Source organism: Camelus ferus, chromosome 12 (assembly GCF_009834535.1).
Source record: "Camelus ferus isolate YT-003-E chromosome 12, BCGSAC_Cfer_1.0, whole genome shotgun sequence".
NCBI classification, from domain to species: domain Eukaryota; kingdom Metazoa; phylum Chordata; class Mammalia; order Artiodactyla; family Camelidae; genus Camelus; species Camelus ferus.
In genome coordinates this window covers 35,414,064-35,428,479 of record NC_045707.1, presented here as the reverse complement: position 1 = coordinate 35,428,479, position 14,416 = coordinate 35,414,064, and the positions used below count along the sequence as shown (strand labels likewise).

Below are 14,416 nucleotides of genomic sequence, written 5' to 3'. Positions count from 1 at the left end.
CACTTTAAAGCTGTTTTGGTGACTGTGTGGCAGCAGTCACTATAAGCACTGGGTTTATTATATATTGGAGATCTGCTCCCAAAGTGGGAGGCCACCAGGGAATATTTATGCTTGTGCATGTGGCTGCTACACAGGATCATTGTGATAAAGCACACACAAAAAAGACTCTTTTCTTATCATTAAAAAATCTGAGGGACATTGGCCAAAAATTAGGTCGAATTTCTTTAGAAGTAGGGAAGTTTGCTTAACTAAGAGGAATCAAAGAGATCATATATTACTGATAATATAAGCATATACATAATATGACAGAAACAAGGAACTATTGATATGATGGATATACAAACCACTAGCACATGCATTTATAAATTCCCAATACCAGATATACTAGAAGGCATATTAATAGAATCATCTATACACTACATATAAATAAAGTTTGGGCTTTGGAATCCTTTTTTTCTGATTGCAACTGGTGTTCTGTCTTCCAGGTCACCCCATAAAAAGCTTGTTGAACCCATGATGTATCTCAGGTGTGGATCTACTTGTTCAATTTTCAGTTTTCAACCATGTTAAGAGTTTTCTTCAACTGCAATTCTGGACAGTGGCAACTACCTCATCTGATAGATAATCAAAGCCATCTGTGCAAGAGGGGTGAAATATTAATAGATTAAAAAAATTCTGCATTTATCTTGTGGATCTCTGCACCCTTGCCCCCAACCCTGTCACCATCCCATCTCTAATTTGGCCAGCTAGAGGTAGGTCTCGCTCCCTAGGGGAGGTGGAGCCAGAAAACAAAGGTATCCAATTTTTGGTTAAGCTAGAAACGTCTTGATCTTTGTATTCAAATGGAAAGATTTAAAAGAACAATAGTAGAAATAAGGCTTCTTTGGGCAGGGTCATAGAAAGGAGAATGAGAAAAGAAATGGGTGGCTGGGACACTGATGAGATGCTGAGAAGCAGCCCTAACCTGCATCCTACCTCATTATTTCCAAAGATATGAGGGGGGTAAAATGTTGCAACTTCTCCAAACATCACATGTATTTAAGCCCCATCCTCTAAGTCCTAGAAAAAGCCCACTGTTTCCTCTGACTTAGTTTCAGAGGAGGGACTCTGGGACAGGTCTGCCACCAATGGGACCACTAGGGATGTTCAGTGCTAGGTGCTAGGGAGGGGGTGGGGGCCTTAGTGGAAAAAGCACCGAGACTTTGAGCCTTCTCTGTGGAGCAGTGTCTTTAGATGAATGCTCCTCTCACCATGTGGCAGGGGAGAATGCTTCTCTCTCCATGAGGCTGGCCCTGTTTGGGAGAGGTTGCTGCCCTTGGCAGGCCTAGCAAGGCCTCTTTGTGAATGTCTTCATCTTTATCCTTTCATACTTTTTCTTGAAGAGCCTTCTTTGTGCCCACAAATGTAGATTTAATATCCATTTCTTTGTCTTCCAATGCTATCTCTGTTATAGCATTTACCTTACTGCACTATAATTACTTATCTGTCTCCTCTATGAGACTGCAAGCCTTTTGAGAACAAAGACCAAGTTATAATCGTCTTTATATTTCTCAACACCCAGGATGGTGCCTGGGTCATGGTAGGCAATCAATAATGATTTGTTACATTATAAAGGAAACAAATACAGTCACTCTCTATGCCATGAGTATTCTGTTCCCTGGTGTGAGTAACTGCAGTAGGTAGAGGAGAGTGACTTAGCCTAAGAAATAAAACACTTTCTGCTCAGCAGATGTTAAATAACAATAACTGTAACCACCTATAGCATATCTTCTCATCCTTATTTTTTTTTCCTTCAAGTAACAGATTGAGGCCCATTTTCTCTGGAATGCCTTTGCTGATTATCCTTACAATCTGCTAGCCAGTCTCTTCCTCCCTAATACACTTCCGTTATCACTTTGAGTGTAGCCATAAATACATATTCCTAGCTTTTACAGTCAGCCCCCCCTTTTTTGCCACAGTGTATTCTTAGAAATCATGTCTTTCATAAAATGGAACATTTTTCCTCTAAAGACAATGCTGTAGTTAAAGGCTGACCAAGGGCTCAGTATCAAATAAAATACAGTCATGATCAATAACATGTCAAAAAGGCAAAGCTACAACTATACTCCTTAAAATAATTTAACAGAGTAAAATCATGCCCTAAATCCTTTCAATAAATACAGATTGATTATCCAAGGATACATGGATTATGTAAAATCATAAAACTAAACCCACCTCTATCATAAATTTCCCCCTAAACTAATATACACATTAAAATAAATATTTTCAACACATAGAGGAACAACCATTTGTTCTGCTCTTAAATTATAAATGGAATATTGGAGGATTATTTAGATAGTTTTAGATCTCTTTTAATACAAGTCAGCAAGTTAGAAGTTATGCCCCTTTGCACTTCATAGATTGTCCTCTCCAAGGCAGAGCTTTCCAAGCCATTTGATTGATCCTGTAGTTGCACCCAAGGTAGTCGGCTCAAGAAATGTTTCTTGCAGTTTATGCCAATGGTAATGCTTCTTTCCTCCTTGGAAAAGCTGACCCAATAATTCTAATCTTCCTCCTCTCCTTTTCTCTTTCTTTATATAGAGCTAAAGACATAGTTGCTCAGTAGAAGACCCAAACAGAGCCAGGGAGAGATATGGAATGGCCTTAAATCACTTGAGTGCCTCTTCCTTCTGTGAGTGATTCTTCCTTGATTTAATTTTTATTATAAAGGCAATTACAATTGCTGATCATGAGCAAATTTAGAAGAAAAAAAAAAGAGCTTCGAAACATTTATGACATGATTTCTAAGAGGTTTGGTTATCTTCTATCAAAGTTCAATAAACCAATCAACATTTATTAAAGGCCTACTGTGTGCCAGGCCTGATGTAGGGCTCAGGGGGAGGCTGAGATGAAGGCGACACAGCTTGGCCTTCAAGGAATCCAGGTGAAATTGGGTGTTAAGAAAGCAGCACTGAAGCCTAGTCATAGGAACTTCTATTAGATGATAGCAGAGTTGGGGGACGCTCCCTGGGGTATTTTGGTCATGTGACCAATGGGTTGTGATTGATGCTGATCACGTTTGGTAAGAGGAAGAACATTTAGGAACTGTTTAACAAGAAACCTGTGTGTTTTCTAGTGAGATTTGAGGATTGAAATTAGCTTCATGTTTAATTAAGAAAAATCTCATAATCCCACTGAAAACATAAATATGATTAGTATAATGTTTGGCAAAGACTGATATTACAGGCAGTAGGGAATTCAATTAAGAAAATACAAGGGTGAGATAATAATGTTGAGAAAATGATCCCTGTAGCCTTGTAGTATGAAACATATTGAGTAATTGTTCAAAGAGAAACCAAATTGCATGACCTAGCCTGGATTTATGTCGTTTAGCTGTTATTTGTCTCAAAATTTTTATGTCTTTTCAGGAGACAACAAGTGCCACACTTCAATGAAAGTAATATGTCCATGTGCGTGGTAGTGCTTGGGAAAAATGAGTAGCATGAGAGATAAGAGTATTTCCAAATAATCTATCTAAAAACAAGACATGCAAGCAAAATATTAGGCAATGCAATTCAGATGTTGGCAATTATATCTATTTTGTTTGTCTGGAAGGCTGTTGCTATGAGGCAGACTTATCCACCTTTTTTGACTTATAAAATAATTCTTGAGTGACTTTTCATAAGTATGATCCACTTAGGAAAAAAAACCCCAAGGTTTTCTTTTTTCTCAGGGGCTACACAATCCTGTTTTAGGAACCATTACTCTGAACTTCTTTTATATATATTTTGCATAAAATGCATTTCTAAAAATAAAGTATGACCTCAGTGGAAAATTAAGCAAAACCATAAGTTGTCTCCACAAGTATAATGCTCTAGAAGTCAAAATAATAATAAGTACAAACAACCAAGAAGGAGGCCTGAGAGCTAGCACCCCTCATGTCTCCATTGTAATCCCTTCCTCCCTGCTCCACTGTCCTGTATCTCCTCCTTTCATCAGCCTCCATGAGGTCTCCCTGGTTATTTGGACTGGTCAGACCTCTCCCTTACCATACCCCCTTTAGTAGCTCCCTTTTGTACTCAGAAGAAGGCCAAATGCTCTAGCATAGCACAGAGACCTCTATAATCTGGCTTTTGAAATTCATCTTCCACCATTACCCAGCATGTACCCTATGTTCTCACCTCATTGTACTCTCACAGAGCACACTTTACTTCTATCTTCACACTTTGCATATAACATAACTTATACCTGGAAAGCAGTTCAAATATCACCTCTTCTGTGAGATGCTTTCCAATTACTCCAGGAAAAGGAGTGGTTCTTCTCAGTGTAAGGGATTTCTATTATAGCACTTGTCAAAATGCATCATTGTTATTTGTAAAAATGGAACTCTTTTTATGCCTCAATTGCTAACAGTAACCCAAAGTTTGAGTTGGAAAAAGTAGATGCCAAGTACTAGCATATTTCAAAGTGGGATGCTAGACCACATAGGCTGGGCTTGCAAAAAAGATGCTTTAAAGCTGATTTTGTGAACTCATTATCTACTTCAAGATATCAGAGAGTAGCAGAGCCAGAGGGAGAGAGGTGATTTCTTCCAAGAGCATTGACAACGTGTGCTGTGTGGTTTCTCCACCAGCCAACAGGAAGGGAATGGAGGACTCCCTTGCTATGAAAGTCAAACAAGAAGGCTTCAACAGTACCCAGGACATATTTCACAGAACTAGAAAAAATCATAATAAAATTCATATGGAACCATCAAAGACCTAGAATTGCCAAAGCATTACTGAAGAGAAAGAAAGAGGCTGGAGGAATAACTCTCCCAGACTTCAGACAATACTATAGAGCTACAGTCATCAAGACAGCATGGTATTGGTACCAAAACAGACATATAGACCAATGGAACAGAATAGAGAGCCCAGAAATGAACTCACAAACTTTTGGTCAACTCATCTTTGACAAAGGAGGCAAGAATATACATTGGAATAAAGACAGTCTCTTCAGCAAATGGTGTTGGGAAAACTGGACAGCGGCATGTAAAACAATGAAGCTAGAACACTCCCTTACACCATATACAAAAATCAACTCAAAATGGATTAAAGACTTAAACATAAGACAAGATACAATAAACCTCCTAGAGGAAAACATAGGCAAAACATTATCTGACATACATTTAAAAAATTTTCTCCTAGAAGAAATAAAAGCAAGAATAAACAAATGGGACCTAATGAAACTTACAAGCTTCTGCACAGCAAAGGAAACCAGAAATAAAACAAGAAGAAAACCTACGGAATGGGAGAAAATTTTTGCAAGTGAAACCGACAAAGGCTTGATCTCCAGAATATATAAGCAGCTCATACGACTCAATAAGAAAAAAATAAACAACCCAATCCAAAAATGGGCAGAAGACCTAAACAAGCAATTCTCCAAGGAAGACATACAAATGATCAAAAAGCACATGAAAAAATGCTCAATATCACTAATTATCAGATAAATGCAAATCAAAACTACAATGAGGTATCACCTCATACCAGTCAGAATGGACGTCATTCAAAAATCCACAAATGACAAATGCTGGAGAGGCTGTGGAGAAAGGGGAACCCTCCTACACTGCTGGTGGGAATGCAGTTTGGTGCAGCCACTATGGAAAACAGTGTGGAGATTCCTCAAAAGACTAGGAATAGACTTACCATATGACCCAGGAATCCCACTCCTGGGCTTGTATCCAGAAGGAAATCTACTTCAGGATGACACCTGCACCCCAATGTTCATAGCAGCATTATTTACAATAGCCAAAACATGGAAACAGCCTAAATGTCCATCAACAGGTGACTGGATAAAGAAGGTGTGGTATATTTATACAATGGAATACTACTCAGCCATAAAAACCGACAACATAATGCCATTTGCAGCAACATGGATGCTCCTGGAGAATGTCATTCTAAGTGAAGTAAGCCAGAAAGAGAAAGAAAAATACCATATGAGATTGCTCATATGTGGAATCTAAAAAAACAAAAACAAAAACAAAGCGTAAATAAAGGACAGAAATAGACTCACAGACAGAGAATACAGACTTGTGGTTACCAGGGGGGTGGAGGGTGGGAAGGGATAGACTGGGATTTCAAAATTGTAGAATAGACTACACTGTATAGCACAGGGAAATATACACAAAATGTTATGATAACTCACAGAGAAAAAATGTGACAATGAGTGTGTATATGTCCATGAATAACTGAAAAATTGTGCTGAACACTGGAATTTGACACAACATTGTAAAATGATTATAAATCAATAAAAAATGTTAAGAAAAAAAAGAAGGCTTCAACAGAACCGTTCAAGAGAAAAACAGAAATCCCATGGGATTTGAGAGCAAAGGGATAGTCACTGGTTCTGTGCTGAGAATACTGAGGACAAGAGCCTGGGGCTGGAGCTATCTGCCTGCTGTCAGAGCAGCAAGAGACAGGTCTTCATGGGGAATAAGCTATACATTCATCCACGATGACTGGCAAGAGCAGGTGTTTCTCATTGACCAGACATGGGACTCATAGGAGCAAAACAGCCTGGAGCTATTTTTGAATCATGCCTGAGAAGGTGGCCAGATGAGAGCTGGGACTCTGGTAGAGGAGGTGTGACTCTGGATGGTCAGAGGCCAAGGAGAGGAATCAGAGGTCAGAAGAGAGGCATTGCACATGTCTAGGGGATTATTCAGAAGGTTCCAATGGGGGTACCTCTGAGGATCCCACAAAAGCACTCTATCATAGGAACAGTCAACACAGAACCCTCCAAGGCCAGAGAGCACCACCTCAGATGACAGGAGTCCTGAAGTGGTAAGAAACCTCCCACTTGTTTTTCTGCTAGGTTGGGGAAGTGCAGTTGCCCTGCTCCTCTGGATAAAGTTCTGGCTGGGGGACAAAGTGCTTTTATATTGACATTCAACCAAATCTTCTGTTTTCAGGCCCCCTGAACTTCCACTTTCAGACTGGAACCTCTCATTACTAAGTCTTTCTGGGGTTCTATGGCACTGACCAGCTTACTTCTGGGCTTGTCCCAGAGCTTTTTCAGTTTCTTGGATTTGCTAAGTCAATTATCACCAACTTTCCAGCTTCCATTATTTTGTTACTTTTGCATCCTCTTTGTCCTTGTGTATTTATGCCTTAAATAAAAATCGCTTTACCATCACTTGGGCAGAGAGCAGGGGAGACTGGGAGAAATCTACCATAAATATGAATGTTCAATTTGCCATATGTAACTTGAAGTATTTGTAACTTTTATAATAAGAACAAAGAATTGTGATTGTAAAAAAGAATTGTGTTGGAGGTATAAAATGTACATGTCCATATGTTTATACATATAAGGTTAATAATGCAAAGCAACGCATGCTATTTTGCAAAATAAACCATAGAGACAATGTATACTTCAGAGTTTTGATAAAGTAGCAATCACTAGGGGTTGAGGTTATCAGAGAGGGCTTCATGGCAGAGGTGGACATTTTCCTGGACTCTGAATAATGGGTAGAATTTGCATTTCTTAAGGGAGTAGGCCTCAATTTAATTCATTTCTTATTAACAATCATGTGTAAATCAGTATATTATCTACTGTAGTAGCCATTGCTTTGGGCTTCTCAACATGTTTTTTCCTTTTTACCCCTCATTTTGATAAGAGATGGATTTTCACTTAGAGAGAATGAAGCCAGTGCAACAGACAGAAGCAGAGCCTGGAGAGAGAACTGTTGATGAGACTTGAGCCTGATCCAGCTACACCTAAAGCCAAAATGCTCTTGACTTCCAAGTTGCAAGAGCCAATAAATCCCCACCCCCAACCTCGACCCCTGCATCATTTTTTTCTAAGTTAGTTTTAGCTGGGTTTCAGTCACTTGCATCAGAAAGAGTCCCAACTAATACGACAGGCTTAGGAGATGGTATTTAATTGAATTTTAGAAGCACACTATGTGGGTAGAATTAGACCTCAATTTATAGTCTAACATGAGATTATAATTTGCAGGTTGTTTCTCATTAAGCTTATTGGTGGTAAATAATTCTTATCCTTTGGCTCAAGGCAGTACGGAACAGACTGGTGTCTGCATTTTCCCTCTGGAGCTTGTTATTTTCTCATAACAGATGAATTATTTGTAAGCAAAAATTAACGATAAAAATCAATTCCCATCATCTTAAAAAAATGTGATGAGCATGTCCCTAGAGTTATGAGGACTGCAGAGTAATTCATCTATAGAGGCTGCTGGAAAGCAGAGCCTACCAAGCTCCCAGAATTCACTGTTAAGGGAACTGATGATTTTATGCTTGCAGATTAGAAGTTTTGCCACAGTAGCCAGGTCAAAGATAGCAAATCTCTAGGTCACCTGGCAAATTACTTAGCAGCAGCTAACTAAATACCAGCTAGTTAATAAATATGTACACGCTATGGGTCTACTATTGTTTTCTGTGATTTTTATGTATTACCACAAACCTAATTAGGTACTGATATTGTTATCATTCCCATTTTCCAGATAAGAACAATTAAGGCACAAACTGTGTAAGCTAGGAGAGGCAGCCAGGCAATCTGATACCGGTGTAACATGCTCTCAATCACTTTCTACACTGCTCTAGGGTGCTAGTCAACTTACAAAAGAACCTTGTATTGTAGCAGCAAGTCTAAGGTTTCCACAGACAAAGCAACGAAATTGGAATCTGAAGCAAGAGAAAAAGTTACCCAGATAATCAGGAAAAGGGGAAAAAAGTTAATTTCTCCACAAAATGCACTGCTTCATTTGCTTTAGTGGTGGTGGATTTTTCCAGTGAGATTTTATTTTTTTTAATTTTTAAAAATTTTCAATGTTTTATTGAAGTATAGTTGATTTACAATGTTGTGTTAATTTCTGGTATATAGCATAGTGATTCAGTTACGTGTGTGTGTGTGTGTGTATGTGTGTATATATATATATATAATATATATACATATATATATATATATTCCTTTTCATATTCTTTTTTAAAATAGGCTATTGCAAGGTATTGAATACAGTTCCCTGTGCTATACAGTATGACACTGTTGCTTAACTATTTTATATATAGTGGTTAGAATCTGCTAATCCTGAACTCCCAATTTATCCCTCCACCTCTTCCGCTTTCCCTCCTGGTAACCATAAGTTTGTTTTCTATGTCAGTGAATCTGTTTCTGCTTTGTGAATAAGTTAATTTGTGTCATTTTTTTTTAGATTCCATATATAAGTGATATCATATGGTATTTTTCTTTCTTTTTCTGCCTTACTTCACTTAGTACGACAATCTCCAGGTCTGTCCACATTGCTGCAAATGGCATCATTTTATTCTTTTATTCTTTTTTATGGCTGAGTAGTATTCCTATATACTCAGTATTCCTATATATGTGTGTATGTGTGTGTATACATACATACACCACCACAACTTCTTTATCCAATCATCTGTCAATGGACATTTAGGTTGCTTTCACAGCTTGGCTATTATAAATAGTACTGCTATGAATATTAGGGTGCATGTATATTTTCAAATGGCAGAGCTTTCTTCAGATATATGCTCAGGAGTGGGATTGCTGTATCATATGGTAAGTCTATTTTCAGTTTTTAAAGGAATCTCCATACTATTTTCCATAATGGCTGCACCAAACTACATTCCCACCAACAGCATAGGAGGATTCCCTTTTCTCCACAGCCTCTCCAGCATTTATCGTTTGTGGACTTTTTAATGATGGCCATTCTGATTGGTGTGAGGTGATACCTCATTGTAGTTTTGATTTTCATTTCTCTGATAATTAGCGATATTGAGCATTTTTTTCATGTGCCTATTGGCCATTTGTGTGTCTTCATTGAAGAATTGCTTGTTTAGGTCTTTTGCCCATTTTTGGATTGAGTAGTTTGTTTTTCTTTGTTATTGAGTTGTATGAGCTGTTTGTATATTCTGGAAATTAAGCCCTTGTCAGTTGCATCATTTGCATTGGCCTACAAGATCAAGACCCTCCAATACCTCTCTGAGCCTCTCTGAGCCTCTCTCTCACAGCTGTCTCCCTGGTTCACTCTGCTCCACCTGTACTGGCCTCCTTGCTGGTCCATGAATATCCCAGGGCTGTTTGCCTTAGTACTGGCTGTTCCCTCTGTCTCAAATGCTTTCCCCCTACATAGCTCCCTGACTCTTTCAAGACTTAGCTCAAATGTTCCCTTCTCATGAGGCCTTCGTTTAAATATATTACCAGTCTCTCTTCCTCTGCTCTAATTTTTTTAATCCACAGCACTTATTAATTTCTAACATTCTATTTAACTAACTTTTTTATTATGTTTGTTGTCTCTCTGTCCCAGGAATGTATACTTTATGAAGACAGGGGTCTTTATTTTGTTCATTAATGTATCTTATGTGCCTAGAAAAGTACATAACATGTAACAGCCACTAAATAAATATTTGTTGAGTGAGTGAACAAATGAATGAATAAATACAGGGCAATTCTGAGAAATATTTTCCTCCTGATAAGAAAGAAAGTAGAAAGGATCTGCTCCCTCTGCAGCCTGTTTCCTGCCCCTGAGACATGGCGGGTGAGGATCTGATGTTGAGCTGCTGCAGCCCTCTCAGCACTGAGTAAGAGCCTAAGAGAATTATAGCCCTTCCCCAAAGCTCTGCCTGCACTCTACTAAACCTACACTAGCGAAACAAGGTCTCCAGATTTCTTGCTTGTGAAGAAATTAAACTTCTCCTCTTAAAACCACTATTAAGCAAGTTCTTACTTGCAGTCAAAAGCATCCTCAACTGATGCAATAATTTATTAAGTCACTGTAGTAAAAAAGAAAGACATTTGGTTTTTGGTCCCTGCTTCTTGGCACAGAGCTCCTAAAACCCTTGGAATTTCCTAAGTGATAAGGTTGACAGAAGGATCTTTTGTTCTAAGGAGATGACTGAAACCAGGGGTTACAGTGTGAAAGAGTTGTCTCATTTTGTGGATCAGTATCATCAGCTTCCTAAAGAACCTTCACTAAAATGGATTGTGAGAGCAACTAATTTGGGGAAAATACCCTTGGACTGGATTTGAATGCAGCAGAGTGGGAGAGCATGTTTGAGCTTAGACCCTAAAAGAGGAACTACCAGGAAATAAAGAGAAGGATGGGGAGATGAGATTTTAGGCAGAGGCAATGACACAGGCAACTAATTTAAAATAAATATTGAGTGCTTATTGTGCCTGGAATAACACTGATGCTTTAACTGTAGTATTTAAAGTACTATTTGTGATATCCTTTTGAGTAGGTACTAATTATTCCAGTTTACAGATGAGGTAACTGAGGATTGGAGAGGTTAAGTCAGCTGCCTAAAATCAAAGCTTATAATTGGTAGGTCTAAGATTGAAACCAACTTGAGAGCACATTTTAGATGCCAGATACTATCCAAGATGCTGGTTGCAATGAACAAAATACAATTCATGTCCCCCATGGAGCTAGCATTTTTGATGCTCTATTACAGAAATGAATCTGGGGTAGAGATACCTGGCCTATTCAGGGAGCCCATGGCTCTTCCGTCTCCAAAGGAATCTTAGGAACTTGCTGCCATATCAGGTAGAGATTGGTTGGACCATTGGAATGCTGACGTTGGTTCCCTGAGATGGTCTTTGGGCTTTGGGCACATTTGCACCACATGTTTAAAACTAATGAAAATTTATTTTTATTTTAACATTTCATACAAGATTTCATCTATCATGAGAGAAAAACAAGTTTCAAAGGGAAAAATGCACACACAACTATACCCCATGTCTGAAAAAGCAAAGTGAATACTTATCTGCTGCCAATGTGCTTAATAAGGGTAGAAAAGGGAGGAACTATTTGAAATGATGGTTTTGTAAAAAGCCACTGAAGGAAATTAACATGACATTGAGTGGTCAGAGATCTATTCCAGAAATTATTTTTATTACATCTGTTCTATAAGAAGAGGAACTCAAAGAGACAAAAGTGGGAGTTAAGTATTATTATAAAATATTCTATAATTTAACAATGTAGATCTTTAAAATTTGTCATTCTTGCAAAGCAGAGAGGTAAGGTTTTATAATGGTAGACATGAATATTTTTGGTTCTTTAGGAATGTTGTTCAAATTGTCTTCCCTTTTCTAACTGATTAGCTGAAGTAAAAGTATATCAGATTACTGTACTTTTATTTATATAATAACTTATAACTGCTGAGCTGATTATACATGCTAGTTCGTTAAATCCTTCCAGCCCTGTGAGATATAAATTATAATTGATATCAATTTAAGTATGGGAAATTGTGGTTTAGGAATGTTACATGATTTTCCCAAGACCACAAGTGGTGTAGCTAGGATCTGAACTTGGGAATTCTGACTACAGATCTTGACCTGGCTGGGTACAGTGGTTAAGAGAATGGGCTCTAGTGTCAGCTGGACATGAGATTGTCCCCTAACTGTATCATTACGAATTATTTAACCTTTTTAATCCTCAGTTTTCTCTGTAAAATGGGGACAATAATACCTACCTCATAGTTCTATGGTGAGGATTTAATTACTATCACTAACTATGAAGTGCTTACTTGGCACGTAGTATGTGTTCAATGAATGGTTGTTAGTATTATTGATAAAAAATAAAAGATAATTAAAATATTGACAATAATATCTTCTTATTTCAAAGGAAACAATACATTAAAACAATGGTTCTCAACCAGGGGCAATTTTGCTACCCACGGGACATTTGGCAACGTCTGGAGACATTTTAGGTTGTCACAGCTGAAAGGTGCTAGAGATCAATGGGTAGAGTGGGTAGAGACCAAGGATGATGCTAAACATCCTATAATGCATAGGTCACAAACACAACAAAGAATTATATGGTCCAAATGTCAACAGTGCCCAGGTTGAGAAACTCTACATTAAAATGTCAAGGATTCACTGAGTATATACTTTAAAAAAAAAAATTGAAGTATAGTTGATTACAATGTTATAGTAGTTTCAGGTATACAACCTAGTGATTTGCTATTTCTGTAGATTATGCTCCATTTAAAGTTATTATAGATTGAATATATACTTTTAATGAGCTGTGTAAACACCACTTCTCCAAGCTCAGAAGAATTTGAAAATGGGAGGCAATGTATTATCTTGGCAAGTGCAAAACACAAAAAATAAGTGTAGGGAAATGACAAAGCTTTTGTTGGACATAGGAGTAGAAAGATAATCTGGAGTTTCTAATTGGAAAATGTATCAGTTTAAGAAAAGTTCTTTGTGGTTTAGAGGAGACAGTTCTCAAAACTGCCAACTTACAATATAATTATTGAAAAAAATTTTTTCTCATATAGTAAGACAGCTCAAATTCATCAGCAAATGGCCTTAGCTGACTTTTCATCATTCTTCAAATCTTTTTCAACAGCTATGGCTTTAGTAATACCAATAAGACATGATTTAATTTTTTTAAAAAGAAATTTTTACCTAAGTGAAAAAAGAACATAATTTAGATTTATTAGTATAAAGACCAAAATGCAATATTCTATTAGAAACAAGAGACAATAATTTTCATGATGATTTTAGTCTTCTTAATTTGAATATTTAAAAACTAATTATATTATGAAAATTGAATCCTACACACCAATTTGCTTGTATTGATCATGATGGACTAATTTCTCCAGATTTATGACCTGAATAATTTATTATTGTGCAACTCACCCCACATTAGTGGCTTTTTCATAGTAGTGGGAAAAGCAATCTTTTGCCAACTTCTATTCACATTTGAAGAAGAATTTCCTATATGTATGTCAAAATCTGTCACCTTGGAGCCCAAAGATGTCAGGTTATATGATAGAGTGACAAAGAGACAGAAAGCATTTATAGAGGGAGATTATTATTTCATGGAAAATATTAAGGATGCATTGTTGCAATTAGATAGTCTTAGCACCATAACTGTGCCCTGAATGCTGTTCTAGGAAGGCTCTCAGAGGTGTTATCCACACAATGAACCAGGGACTGGGCATATGCTTCTCTGGTCCTACTAGCGCCATCTTGCCACCATGGTTGGAGGCAAGAATTAGGTGTGGCATTGAAAGGAGAAGAGTGGGAATGGGAAAAGGGAGAAGGTGTCATTCATTCATTCCTCTGTTCAGTATGTATTTTTTTTTTCAGCTTTCTTGAGGCATGATTGGAAATTGAAAAGTACATATATTTAACATATATAACTTACTGATTTGATACATGTATACACAAAAAATATTCACCACAATTAAGCTAAATTAACATATCCATCACCTTCCATAATTACCATTTCCTTTTTCTTTTTTTTTTGTTGTGCATTCAGTGTATGTACTTCTTGATCATCTAATATGTGCTGAGCCCTCTGTTCTAGCAACAAAAAGTGAGGAAGGCAGAAGAGAAAGAAAAGAGGACAGCTTGAGAAGGAACCACCTGGTTTTTCCCTGCTCACATAAAGTTTACAGGTTGCTGGGAAAAA

At 37.5% G+C, this 14,416-nt stretch overlaps 2 long non-coding RNA genes across 6 annotated transcripts in view; one reads left to right on the top strand and one right to left on the bottom strand.

The window, feature by feature from the left end:
* The window catches only part of LOC116667671, a 36,082-nt gene extending 35,256 nt beyond the window's left edge, over positions 1-826 (top strand). The window contains exon 3 of the long non-coding RNA XR_004324636.1: positions 486-826. This is a non-coding gene — a long non-coding RNA (uncharacterized LOC116667671). The remainder of the gene's footprint in view (positions 1-485) is intronic.
* The window catches only part of LOC116667670, a 191,677-nt gene that overhangs the window by 73,686 nt on the left and 103,575 nt on the right, over positions 1-14,416 (bottom strand). The gene's annotated exons all lie outside the window — the stretch shown is intronic.